The sequence below is a fragment of the Narcine bancroftii genome, chromosome 5 (genome assembly GCF_036971445.1).
Source record: "Narcine bancroftii isolate sNarBan1 chromosome 5, sNarBan1.hap1, whole genome shotgun sequence".
Classification (NCBI taxonomy): domain Eukaryota; kingdom Metazoa; phylum Chordata; class Chondrichthyes; order Torpediniformes; family Narcinidae; genus Narcine; species Narcine bancroftii.
Window position 1 is genome coordinate 30,541,189 of NC_091473.1, and position 12,836 is coordinate 30,554,024.

A 12,836-nucleotide genomic window follows, 5' to 3' on the forward strand; every position below is an offset into this window, starting at 1 on the left:
CTTATGAGGAAAGATTGCGCAAATTGGGATTGTACTCGCTGGAGTTTAGAAGATTGAGAGGGGATCTCATAGAGACATATAAAATTCTGGCAGGACTGGACAGAATGGATGCAGATGGGATGTTTCCAATGATGGGAAAATCCAGAACCCGGGGCCATGGTTTGAAGATAATAGGCAAAACATTTAGGACCGAGATAAGGAGGAATTTCTTTACCCAGAGGGTAGTGAATCTGTGGAATTCATTGCCAAAGAGGGCAGTAGAGGCAGGTTCATTAAATATATTTAAGAGGGAATTAGATATATTTCTTCAGTATAAGGGTATTAAAGGTTACGGAGAGATGGCGGGGACGGGGTACTGAACTTTAAGATCAGCCATGATCTCGTTGAATGGCGGAGCAGGCTCGAAGGGTCGAATGACCTACTCCTGCTCCTATTTTCTATTTGTCTATGTTTCTATGTTTTTATTTATTTCTACTCATACACCACCTTATGTAATCACTTACTAACCACAGAGCACCTTTGGCATTCTATGTGAGTGGAAAAATATGGTTGGGAACCACTGTATTTGGAAGAATGGACTTGGAGACAAGACCAGGATCACCTGTTGCTGGGGCTTCTTTTGTACTATTTCTGATGCAGATGGGATGTTTCCAATGACCTTATTTCTGGTGCTGACCTGATGTTCCCTCTCCTTGTTCATATCTGGTTGGAATATATCATGTAATGATTAAACCCAGTAGTTCTCAACATTTTTCTTTGCCATAGGTACTCTGTGGTCAGTAAGAGATTACTTAAGGCGGTATGTGGGTGGAAAGAAAAAAAGTTGAGAACTACTGGACTCTAATTGATGCTTAAATATGCCACAAAAAGTCAAAGCAGTGGTATGGTGAAACATGGGAGGTAATGACAGAGCATTCATTATTTAAACAATTCATTTCATCTTTAAAATATTTAAACTTTTTATTTACAGGTATCTGTTCTCTCATGTAACATATTGAGAAAATGTATTAGTAAAGCTTTGTGCTCAATACTTTTTTGTTAAGAAGCCATGTGTTGTAAAGTCTCCTCTCAACCCAGAGTAGGTCATCAGCTTCTGGTGAAAAATGGGGGAAAAACGAATCATTTCCACATCATTATTGCAAGAATTGCTTTGTAAGTGACTTCTATGTAAATCCAGGATGACAAGTTGTAATAATTTTTCAGAGGATTTTCCAGTTTTTATTTGATGTAAGTGTATGTATATATATTTTTTTTAAATTTTATATATATACATATATATATATATATATATATATAATCAGCCAAACATATAACTGAGGAATAAGGAATACAAAAAAGACAAGGAAATAAATAACATAATATAACCAATGTGCAATATTTACAAACATATGGTAATACAGAAGGTAGAAGCAATTTTAATTAAGTCACAAAGTTTTAAAATATTAATTACTGGGCTAGCATTTATTGCCCATCTCTATTTGCCTTGTAGAAAGTAGTAATAAGTCATTGCAGTTTTTCCTGTGAGGTACTGTTGGGTTAATGGATTTCTGGATTGAGCTGAGTGATGATGAAAAATCAGTTGCCTATTTCCAATATAGGGCGATAGTGATATGGAAGAAAACCTGCAGATGCTTGAACCTGCTGTCCTTGTCTACTTTTGATTGTAGACATTGTACATTTGGGAAATGACTGGGTGAGTAACTATAATGTATTTTGTAGATGGCATATATTGTGTTGATCATGAGACAGATTATGTTATATTATATAGATATGTTTGGAAAGGAGATGAATTGTGGCAGGTTTTTTAGTGTAGGTCAAAATATAAGCATATCAAAATTGATCTCATTTAAAATGCTGGAGCTCTGCTCAAGCCAGACAGTCCAGGCTCTGAGTACCTTTGCAAAAACTTTGAAGAATGCCTATAAGGACTTCACAAGTAGATGTTCATTGGACATGCTTTGGAGTAATGGATTATTGTTTTGGAAAGCAACAGATGAATAACTCAGAAGATTGGGTCTGGTGCTGCAGTCTGAGTGCAGCTTTCTGTTCTAAGAGGGTCATGTGGTTTTCTCTGAGAGAGAGGGAGAGAAAGAATTCAGTTCTACAGTTCAGCAGCAGGAGCTGGGACTGGAACAGGACAAGCTGGCAAACTTGTGGAAAAAAAAATGATTTTGAAGATGGGTTGTGAGTTCTTTGTTCAGCCTATTCAAAGCCCTTGTTGCCCAGACAAGTGGAGATGGCCGGGTGTATAATGTTTCACTTGAAATAAGGGAAACAAAAAGGAACTCTGTGATGACCTGAACGAAAGAGGTTATCATCTGGAAAACCCTGGCAAGACATTGAAGTGGCTGATCAGAAGGAATCAGTTTGTGTCCAACGAGCAATCAATCTCTCTCTGAAAAATGGCAAGAACTTTCCTGAGCGGTAACCATTTACCTTTCAAGCACCAAAGACTAGAAATATTCAATTCTGTGCACGGTATAAGAATTGCCTGCAACCACTGAACTTAGAGGAGTGAGAAGTGAGATTCGACTGTGAATTAAAGAACATTTCTGAACTTATATACACATTACATACACGTGCACTTAGAATTAGAAGGGGGGGGGTTAAGTACATTAATAGTAATAGGATAAAGTTTGATCCTGTTTTCATGTTTAAAGATCATTAAAAGCAACTTTTGTTTAAGTACCATTTGTCTTGGAGTAGAAAGAATTTCTATGGCTGCTGGGTTTTAGGGTCCACTATCAGCACAATTGTGTTACAAATAAATGTTTAAGGTGGTAGATAGGGAGCCAAGCTAATGAGCTTCTTGAATGCTGTTGGAGTTCTTTCATGCACCTGGAATGTGCTTTGTAGATAGTAGAAAAGTTGTGGGTGTCAGTAGGTGGTGAATAAGGTCATGTCTGATCTGATTTTGGCCTCAATCTCTTCAGTATCTGATCCAATGATATTTAAATCCATTCAAGACCTAAAGTCAGATTTAGCTTTGGTTATGTTTATAACAAGGTCTCTACTGATCTCTGGGATGGAGAATTCCAGTGATTCTGAAGAAAGAAATTTTTTCTCATCTCAGTCTTAAATGGATGACCCTTTTAATACTGAAAAATACTTTCCCTAGTCTTAGACTCCCTAAAAGGGGGAAGCATCCTCTCAACATCCTGCAGAATCATTGACGATTAAATGAGGTCATCTTTCATCCAGTGAGTTTAGACCCAAGCTGTTCCACCTTGTTCATGAGACACTCCCTTTATCCCAAGAATCAATGAGGTGAAACTTCAGAGCTCCCTCCAATACAAGTATATCCTACTCAAGTAAGAATATCAAAACTGTACACAGATCCAGATGTATTTTACTAAATCCCTGTGTCTGCAGCAAATCATCCATACATTTCCACCCCATCTTTTTGTAATAAATGCTGGCATTTCATTTGCCTTTTGTAAATTATTGCTGAGTCTACATGTTAGCTTTCTGTGCTTCATGTATGAAGAAACATCTCTCTCTGCAAAGCAATTCTATATCATTCCTTTCCATTCAAACAATATTTTACTTTCTACCTACCCGATCATCTATCAAACAATTGCTCATGTGCTTAGCCTAGCTCTATCAGATTTTTTAAAAACTTCCTTCATCTTTCACTTTCTCGGGCGTGCATCTGATTTTGGAGAAAAATTCCAAGTCCTCTTCGAATTCCTCATATTCCAGTTTAAAATCTGTTGACTTTGTACGTTTTAAAACCAAGACATTTAATGCACATATGACAAGTTATGACAGTCTCTCAATGGTATGTAGCCACTACTGATATTTCCAGTTTTTATTTATTATTTTTCAACAAATCATCTAAAAACAGCTTTGCAGGCAGATTATTTCAACTGGCTGAATATTAGTACTGGACAAATTTCAGAAAACAAATGCTCGAAGACAGAACTTCACCTTAATTTAATGATAAACTTGCTTGAATCATGTTCAGAATTTGACAAAATCAGAATCCTAATGGAAAACTTCTGTACTTATTTTTTTCACACTGTGGCATATTCTTTGATTTTATCTTATGTTATTCTAATTGCCACAAGCAGAGAAGAGATGGGGGTCAGGTGGACGTTTCACATTTTTAGCTAACCATTGATAAAAAAGTGCCTCAAGTCAATATCTTACAATATCACTTTCATCTCCATGCCTCTAAGTATGGAGATTCTTCTGTGAAGAATGCCTTCTAAACACTAGTTCTGTATTTCCCATTTTCCCATTTAAATCTGTGATCACCTTTTCCCAAGATATTGTTGTATTTACACGCATTAATTTATAGGCTCTCTCATAAAATGAACTGATTGTTTAATTTTGGCATACCACTGTTGGATGTAGCATGTCCAATTGCACTTTCGTACCTGCAGCTTTAATTTTCAAAATTCTCCAGGTTGCATCCTATGAGGCAATTAGCAGTTAATGCCTCCTGAAAGGTATGTTTTTTTCTTGATCTACATAATAAATTTTCAAATTGGTTTCGCTCGGTCAGTTGGGGTATTCCCAGGGCACTGGATTTCATTCCAGCTTGAAGCCAATTTCTGCATTGACTGTCTAACTCTCATATCACTTCTGTTTCTCAATAAAGGAAAACAAAATTTGGCACTGATTTGGAATCAGCTGGAAAAAATTCAAAGACTTGAATTTCTTAACATTTGGCGATGGTCCTCAGGCAAAGTTTTAAAGCGACTGACTTTTAGCATTTTCCTGCCTGTTTTATTCAGAAAAAAAAACATTCATCAGGTCTGAATCTACAATTAAAACCTTCCATTAAAATTTTTGGAAAATTTTCTTCACGTTTGTTATACTGATAATAAAGTAGACTTGTTCATCAAATCATTTTAGACAATTTTTATGATTTTATGATCATAAATTCATTAATATGAAATTGGATTAAGATTCTGGTCTTGAGAATTAAATGCATTGAAGTTTTTTATTCTCTAAAACTGATATTTATCATTGAGCCACATTAGCAGGTTATCACGTTGAATTGGAAGTTTTTCTAGCACAGTCGGGAACTTGCTGCATGGACAACATGCTGTTCTGTTGCTGTCTCAGGTCTTACAACACCCATGGCAAGATAAAGATACAATTTTTGGATTTTATAGATAAGCAGTCTAAATGAACCAAATGATACCAGTGCACCCCAGAGCCAGAGATTTAAACATAATTCCTTGATGACATGATGATGTCAGCTTGTATATGCCTACATCAATAAATGCTTTGAATGTTGTGGCATGGCTAATCATTGATGTCATTATGCAAGTTGGAGTACAAAGTATTTTGTCCTAGTTTGGCATTGCAACTCTGTGCATGTGCTTCCACAAAGCTGCTGAGCTGTGGGGCTTCTGGGGTATTTTAAAAATAAATTCTTATTTTGGTTATTTAACCCAAACATGCCCTATAATTTGAAAATCCTTCATGGCATTATACCACCAGGCAGAATTTTTGTATTAAATGTACACATGGGACACAGAATCTCTCACTTCAATATGAAGTATTTAATGCTACAGCTCTTTTTGCTGCAATGCATTGATACTTGCTGAAGAATCCTGCCTGTTAGGTTTTTTTTTCCTCAGACCGCTTATCTTAAATATATCACATTTTTGAATTGAAGATAAATTTCAGCAATATGTAGTTTACCTACCTCTCTGTCCTTAATTTTGTGTATGTCAGGAATTTGGAAGCAAAATAATCATTTGTTTTATGATTGCATGAACTGACCACTCCTGCTACATGGGTAGCTCATTTCTCATTCATTATGGTCCTCTTAATCCTCCAACCAAAACTCCCACTGATTCTATACTGTTGGGGAAAAGAGATGCATTCAGGCTGCAAGCAATTCTGCCAAGAATTTGGCATAGTAAACCCCCTTCTCTTTCTGCTGCTGCAGACTGGTGTACCAGGAACCTGGTGTGATTCTTCTCTGGTGCTCTCATTGCAATGAAGTGCCACACTGCTTGGTGTGGAGAGCTGCCTGTGAGATCTAGTAAAGGGCAGACAAAGACAGGTGGCACAGCTCCTCAGTACAGGGCTGTGTGGCCAGCACTTTTGAGTGTGAGCCGTTACTGGGGGTGGGCAGTGTCTTCTCCATGTGTTGACAGACAGACCAGATGCTATAGTCTCTCTTATCATCCCTTGTTTGATGTGTGTCTGTCAAAAGATGGAGCAGTTACTGCAGAGTTGTAATTTTTTGTCATCATAATTTATATATTTTCAAAAGCATTTTGTGAAAATTGTTTAAAGAATATTTATTTCTGTATTCTGTATTGGCAAAAGAGCGAATTACACATAATAGTATTTACCAACATGATGAGAAACTTCTGATTGTATTAACAAATACACTCTTTAAATTAACACAGCCAAAGCCACAGGAACTAACAGTTAGAGGTTCATATGTTCTTGTTTAGATTATAATTTTTATGAAGAACACATTTCTTTTAGTGTGTAGCAATCCATGTCTAATTATTTCATATTTGTGTGAACATTAATGACACTTGATATTCAACTTGTTAGGAGTAGTTTACTCTTTTTCTAAGCACGTGTGCACTCTAAGTTTTAAAATAGTTCATTGTCACAGTGATTTTTAGCCAGAAAAAGATCTGTATTACAAAGTACCCCAAACCATTGATTGCCAGTCAAGGGGGTTTAGCGGAATGTGCCGTCTAGTGGCCAGAATAAGAACTGACGCAACTTCCTCCTAATCGATTTGAGTGACAGGGAATTCTTTCCTTTCATTAAGGGGTGGGCTCGGCAGTTTTCTGCAGTGGTTTCTATCACACCATTGTGGATTTAGAGACTGCAAATCCAATGTAATTAGATTTACTTGGGGTGCAGCACTGATAGTTGACAACTGTGTATATTTCAATCAAGACTAATTCTTTCATGCTCAGGACATGGGTGATACAAAGTCTGTATTATAACTTAATGGATGATTGATAGCTACACTCATTTTCACCCACCTGAGGAAAATATCCAAAACCTGAAGGTAATGCCAAAATAAACCAAATACTAATGCAGGGTCAAAATAATTTCATTTCTAACCTTTTAACTGTTTCAATCTTTAAAATAAGACGAAAATCCCACATTCTGGGTGTGAACTGTTGGGGATGAACTTGTTTCAACACATTGCAATAGGTTCTCCCAATGGAGGATGGGCACATTCTGATAACCTTTTGTCATGCTTGTGGTTGGATCTTGACCAGAAATTTGGTGAGTAACAACTGCCTATTGGTATATGTAGTCAATATGTAAATATGTATGAAATTGATGTATGTGAATGGATGTGTAGGAATCTCACAATACCATGTACAATTTAATCAATAGTAATTGCAATTTGAATGCTAGCTTATCGATAGCGGCAGTAACGAAGATTGTATATATTTGGACTTGCGTGTTTACTAATGAACAGGTTAGCAATTTTCCTTTGATAAATCCTGCTGATTCCAGATGGGGTTTAACCCCACAGCTCCGGCCCCTCATTTATTTGGCCTAGTCTCCAACACAGGCTGACCATGAAGGTACACTGCCCCAGCAACAGTGCAGCTGAAATGTGCCACTATGTTTCTTTAAAATCATTCGGCTATAACATGGAACTAAATTTCTAAACAATCTAAGTCACGGTTAAGATGGTAACGTACTTTCCAATTATTCTCCTCCAGATGAAAAGATTTCCGAGTCCATACGTGACTCTTGAGATTTGAGCACCTGAAGCTGATTGGGTGCGTCCTTGGTTTTAATTGTTCCAGTGAGATTTCCATCTAAAATTCTGGTGGTCAAGTGGATAGATTCTGTGGCATCATTCAAATATGACTATAAATTTTCTGACTCTCCTGGTTACATTGCTTTTGAAAATAACATACATATGAACTGATCCCTCAGTACTTATTGTTTGTGGAATGTTAGGTTCATTGACATCACAAAGCAGAGAACGACATGCAAAATGTTTTAAGATGTTTATGAAAAAGATGATGAGGCACTAAATAAATGCATCTTTTAAGTAAACTTACACAGATGCAGTGGTTATGTTTAGCTAAAGAGGGGAAAATGTTTCCTTTTATGGCTCAAAAGATGAAGAAAGACTCTAAAGAGGGCAATACCACGTTGGCAATTCTGTGATTATTCCCCTCATTGCATGTTAAAATGGTTTCAGGAGAAGGGGTGGACGCTTCGCAGTCCTAAAATGCAAATGATCTTGCGTGCAAATAGGACAAATCTCAGCAATGATGAAGCAGATTCAGAGTGAGGAAAGGACTGTCAGCCAGGGACCGAGACATTGTGCACTGTTTCATTGTGGAATTTCTGCTGCTTCTGCCAAATGAAAGGTTCTTATAGTCAGGAAATTTTGCCTTCTTTAGAATGGTAACTTAATCAACCTCAATTTAACTGGAATGAAAGAGTTTTGGAAACCTTGGAAAGGTCAGCCTACATTTTCCAAACTGTAAAAGATTGTTTCCAAAACTTGTTAATTTAAATTTGGATTGAAAATGAATGTACCCTATTGTGGCTATGGTGAACAGATGTTTATTTTAAATCCATACTCTGAAAGAAAAAAATGCAAGTTACACCCAACTAAAATATTCATGTTTGCTTTGCTGTATCAAATTTCGCTCTATTGAATTCTGGAACTGCAATTATTGTTGACCACATATGAGCCAACTGTCAAATTTGTAAATTTTGGATAAGTTGTATTGTGAAGCATTAAGCGGATGCAGCAGATCCTTGCAAAGCAAAATGTCATAATGATTTGCTGCAACAATACACACGCATGGAACCTGCACTGTTTGAAATGTGACAAAACTGTTGGAATTCAATCATTTGTGGCATAATTAAATCCATATTCCTCTAATCTCTGGATGGCAATATGCAAATAACATAAGATATTATTTTCAATGTGATTGTGTGTGCATGGTTGATAATTTTGGCTATGGTTGACACTCACTCAATCGAAAAAATAAAATTCCCTTTGATTTGTAGCATTTTCATGGTTTAAGAAGTTTGTTGGGAAGAGGTGTAACTCAAATAACGTTTAAGAGTTTGTTGGGAAGAGGTGTAACTCAAATGACGTTAACAGGAACACATTACTGCCATGCAACGATGGAAAGTGGACCTGGGCAGATGGTGCACGCAGGGAGAACATGATTTCAAAACAGAAATGCAGACCAGTATTTATGTGCTTGTCTTGAAAAGGACAGGAGCGTTAAATGCTACTCTCAAATAGTTCCCATGGAATTCCCCTGCATCCCTGCCCACGTTACATTGATTTCCATGATGTTCTGTTCCTACCCTCCCATCACTTGTTCCTGTTATGAAAAGGTCTCCAAGGAACTCGGTGAGAAATTAGATGGCATGTCTTTACCCTGATGAAAGCGCTGAACTGCTTCCACGGGATTACTGAAAAGGTGAGCAAAGGTGCATGACGTTGATAGGTTTTGGATGAGGAAAGAGGAGGCTTGAGCAGAGCGTAACTTGTCTGAACTTGTTGAATGCCCTGTTTCTCTTTGATTGCTAAAGAATAACTCTGCAAGGGACAAGGACATTTCAGGTAGGTCAACAGTCTAATGGAATTGTTAAAAATAATATTTTGACAGTTTCACATTCTGTCATTCAGAAATCATACACATACTACAGTCTTTTCAAAACTTTTACAATTCTTAAGGTTTTTGCTATACTATGATGGTAGAATTGTAGAAAATCCTTGTATAAAGCACCAAAGATGAACATATAACTGGCCTTTTCTTGTGCAATCTTTATATAAAATATCACAGCAGCTAAATTTGATACACCACTCCCCCACCCCAAAAGAAACAGGCCAAGGAATCACAATGCAGGTTTACCCAGCATCTGGTGGCTCTGATGCTATCGTACATACATCATGATCCCTTCAATTAATATGCTCAACAATGTGCAGCCATTGCTCTCTGGGCTGTTGAGTGGCTGCCTGCCTCAGCAGTATGCTCAAAACTTTTAGAGGTCGAGAGCATTTAATGCATTATGTAAACCCAAACTGAGGTGCACTGTGGCTGCAATTAGCTGTGAATTTCTGTGAGGAGGCTTTTAATTGAAGAGCAGACACCTCATATGTTATTCCAAAGTTCAAGTAGAATTTCTCCAGAAACATTGGTGGATGTGGCCTTCCTATTCCCCACTTCTGTGTCTTGATACATCATGCATTGTGTCTTTTGCTCATTTCCATTGTTATTCTGAGTTGTACAAGAAGTCTACCACTGCATCCAAGAATGAGAGCAACTTGGTTGTGCAGTCAATTTGGAATCAGCATACGCCATTACCATGTCTGCAACCTTTTAATAACATTGAAAAGCTCTGGAAAGAACCTCCTGTACAAGAGTACCAACTTACAGCTGTAGTAATATGGAATAGCTTGTACCAGTCACTATCATTGAGTGTTTTTTGCTCTTACTAAGTATGTTTGGTTAGAAGGCTCTTCCTGGATGTATGTTTTAGAAAATGGTAATATAGAGAAGGTCTGACAGATGTTGCATTGGCAAATAGTTTGGGTATTGCTCCTGAGGAAATAACGAGGAAGTAGCCAAGTATGAAGGTGAACGTAGAACATTGCAGCATAGTACAGGCCCTTCAGCCCATGATGTTGTGTCAACCCATGTAAACCTACTTCACAACAATCTAATCAAAAGTATCAGCCATTTACTTTGAAGAAGTAATGGGTGTGCAGATATTACTCAGGTATTGTTAAGAACCTGGGAGAGGACAGATAGTAGAGCAGTGAGGTTGTATGTGAGAAGGGGAAGCAATGCTGCTGAATTCTGTATCTACAGGAGAGGTAAAAATGCTAACAAGTTTATTGGTTCCATGAACCAAGGATACAATTTCCCAAGAGCATATTATAAAAATGCTGATAGAATATTTTATTGTAGCTTACTCAGATTTTTGTGAGTTTCACATTTAGCGTGTGCTGTCAGGAACCAGAAGGAATGGTATCATCAGGTTAGATTCTAAAAAGCTTGGAGGAGTTTGAATAATTTGTAAAGTAAAGGTAAGCTACCATGCTGTACCTGTTTTGGAAGCAACCTAGCTTTGAAATGCCTACTCATGTAGCCTTGATAATTTCATTGCCACCACATGGGAACATTGCATGGTTGTGAAGCTTCCTCATGAAGGCAAAACCTGTAAAAATGGTGGATCCAATATGACTTGAACTGAAGCCATTGTTCAGCATGAGAGATTGAGTACCTTTATGGTTAAACTGTGTGCACGAGAAGGCATCTGGAGAAGAGAGTTGGGGATAATGCCTTGCAGATTTGAAATAGTCAGCTGAGAAAAAGATCCATGGAGAGTCAAAATGAGAGGTGCATTGTGAAACCATGTGGAAGAAGACAAGAAGCTGTGGCATATTAAAGTCAATTAATTATTAGGTTTGATGTATTTTGGAATACTTTGGAACCCATGTATAGTAATTTCTGTGATAGTTCTTTTTTTCTTTGGCTTGGCTTCGCGGACGAAGATTTATGGAGGGGGTAAAAGTCCACATCAGCTGCAGGCTCGTTTGTGGCTGACAAGTCCGATGCGGGACAGGCAGACACGGTTGCAGCGGCTGCAGGGGGAAATTGGTGGGTTGGGGTTGGGTGTTGGGTTTTTCCTCCTTTGCCTTTTGTCAGTGAGGTGGGCTCTGCGGTCTTCTTCAAAGGAGGTTGCTGCCCGCCAAACTGTGAGGCGCCAAGATGCATGGTTTGAGGCGATATCAGCCCACTGGCAGTGGTCAATGTGGCAGGCACCAAGAGATTTCTTTAATAGTTAATTAGTTAGTTAATTAATAGTTAGTTAATGAGGTGTTATCCACATTAAGTTTTGAGGTGCACATCTGATGATGTGGAACACATCTGATTGATTGTATTCATTGTGCATAGTTAAAAGTAATATTTAGTGAGATATCTGATATTTGTCATGTGAAGCTTTGGAGATCTGGTTAATCATTGGGTTTATCAGAAACAAGGATGTACACTGTTATATTAAATATATTGTTACCTATTTTATGTTCAACTTGACTGTCTAGAGATGTTTTGCAAATAATTATTTTTGAGACAGTTTTATATTGCATTCAAATAGTTAATTGAGAAAAATAATAGATACAGGTAAGTTTTTTTATGCTGATTTGTTAGGAAGGCAGTCTAGTCCAGGCCATCCTGGGATTTATAAGCAACTTGTAGACACCCCGACAAACAAACTAGTTTCCATAGTCCAAAGTCCAACATACATAGATAGATTTGTTCTTACAAGCGGTAGAATTAATATCTCTACATTTTAGTAATTATTCCTTTTATTAATCATATGTGCTTTTGATGCCATTTATTACATTACCATGGAGGTATGGTTACCATATAGAGTGATTTTCTAATTTACAGACTAAATTGGTTTCTGGACATCTCTTAAAAACAGAGCCCATTTTATTCCAGGAGATGGCCTATATATGTTGCATATGGCATATATGTTTAAGAACTGTTTGGTATGTCTTGTTATATTGTTGTTTCAGCCACTGCTTCATGGTTAATGTTGTTTGCAATCAATAAATGATGGCAAACTGCATTTTGCTGCAAGTTTAATCCTCTTGCTTATCTTACTGAAAAGCAATGTGGGGAGAGCTTATGAACATTGCAGCAGCTACTAGTCTAATTGTGTACTGGTGGGATCTGTTTCACACTGGTAAACAAGTTGAGCTGCTGCACTTGTGTAACATTCTGATGTCATCTGCCTTTTCTGTTTACTTTTGGAGAGTGTTTACTGCACACATACTAGTGCCCTCACCAGCAGGCATTTGGTGCGACCAGTGCTACAAGTGTGAG

General features: G+C 37.5%; 1 protein-coding gene across 18 annotated transcripts in view; it reads left to right on the forward strand.

Moving 5' to 3' along the window:
- Positions 1-12,836, forward strand: part of foxp1b (forkhead box P1b) — a 577,308-nt gene that overhangs the window by 172,488 nt on the left and 391,984 nt on the right. For 3 of the 18 annotated variants that reach the window (XM_069937039.1, XM_069937045.1, XM_069937048.1), the window contains one exon: positions 1,599-1,693. The exons of the other annotated variants lie outside the window; for them this stretch is intronic. The gene's annotated coding sequence lies outside the window, so the exon portion shown is untranslated. The remainder of the gene's footprint in view (positions 1-1,598; positions 1,694-12,836) is intronic. 18 annotated transcript variants of the gene reach the window in all.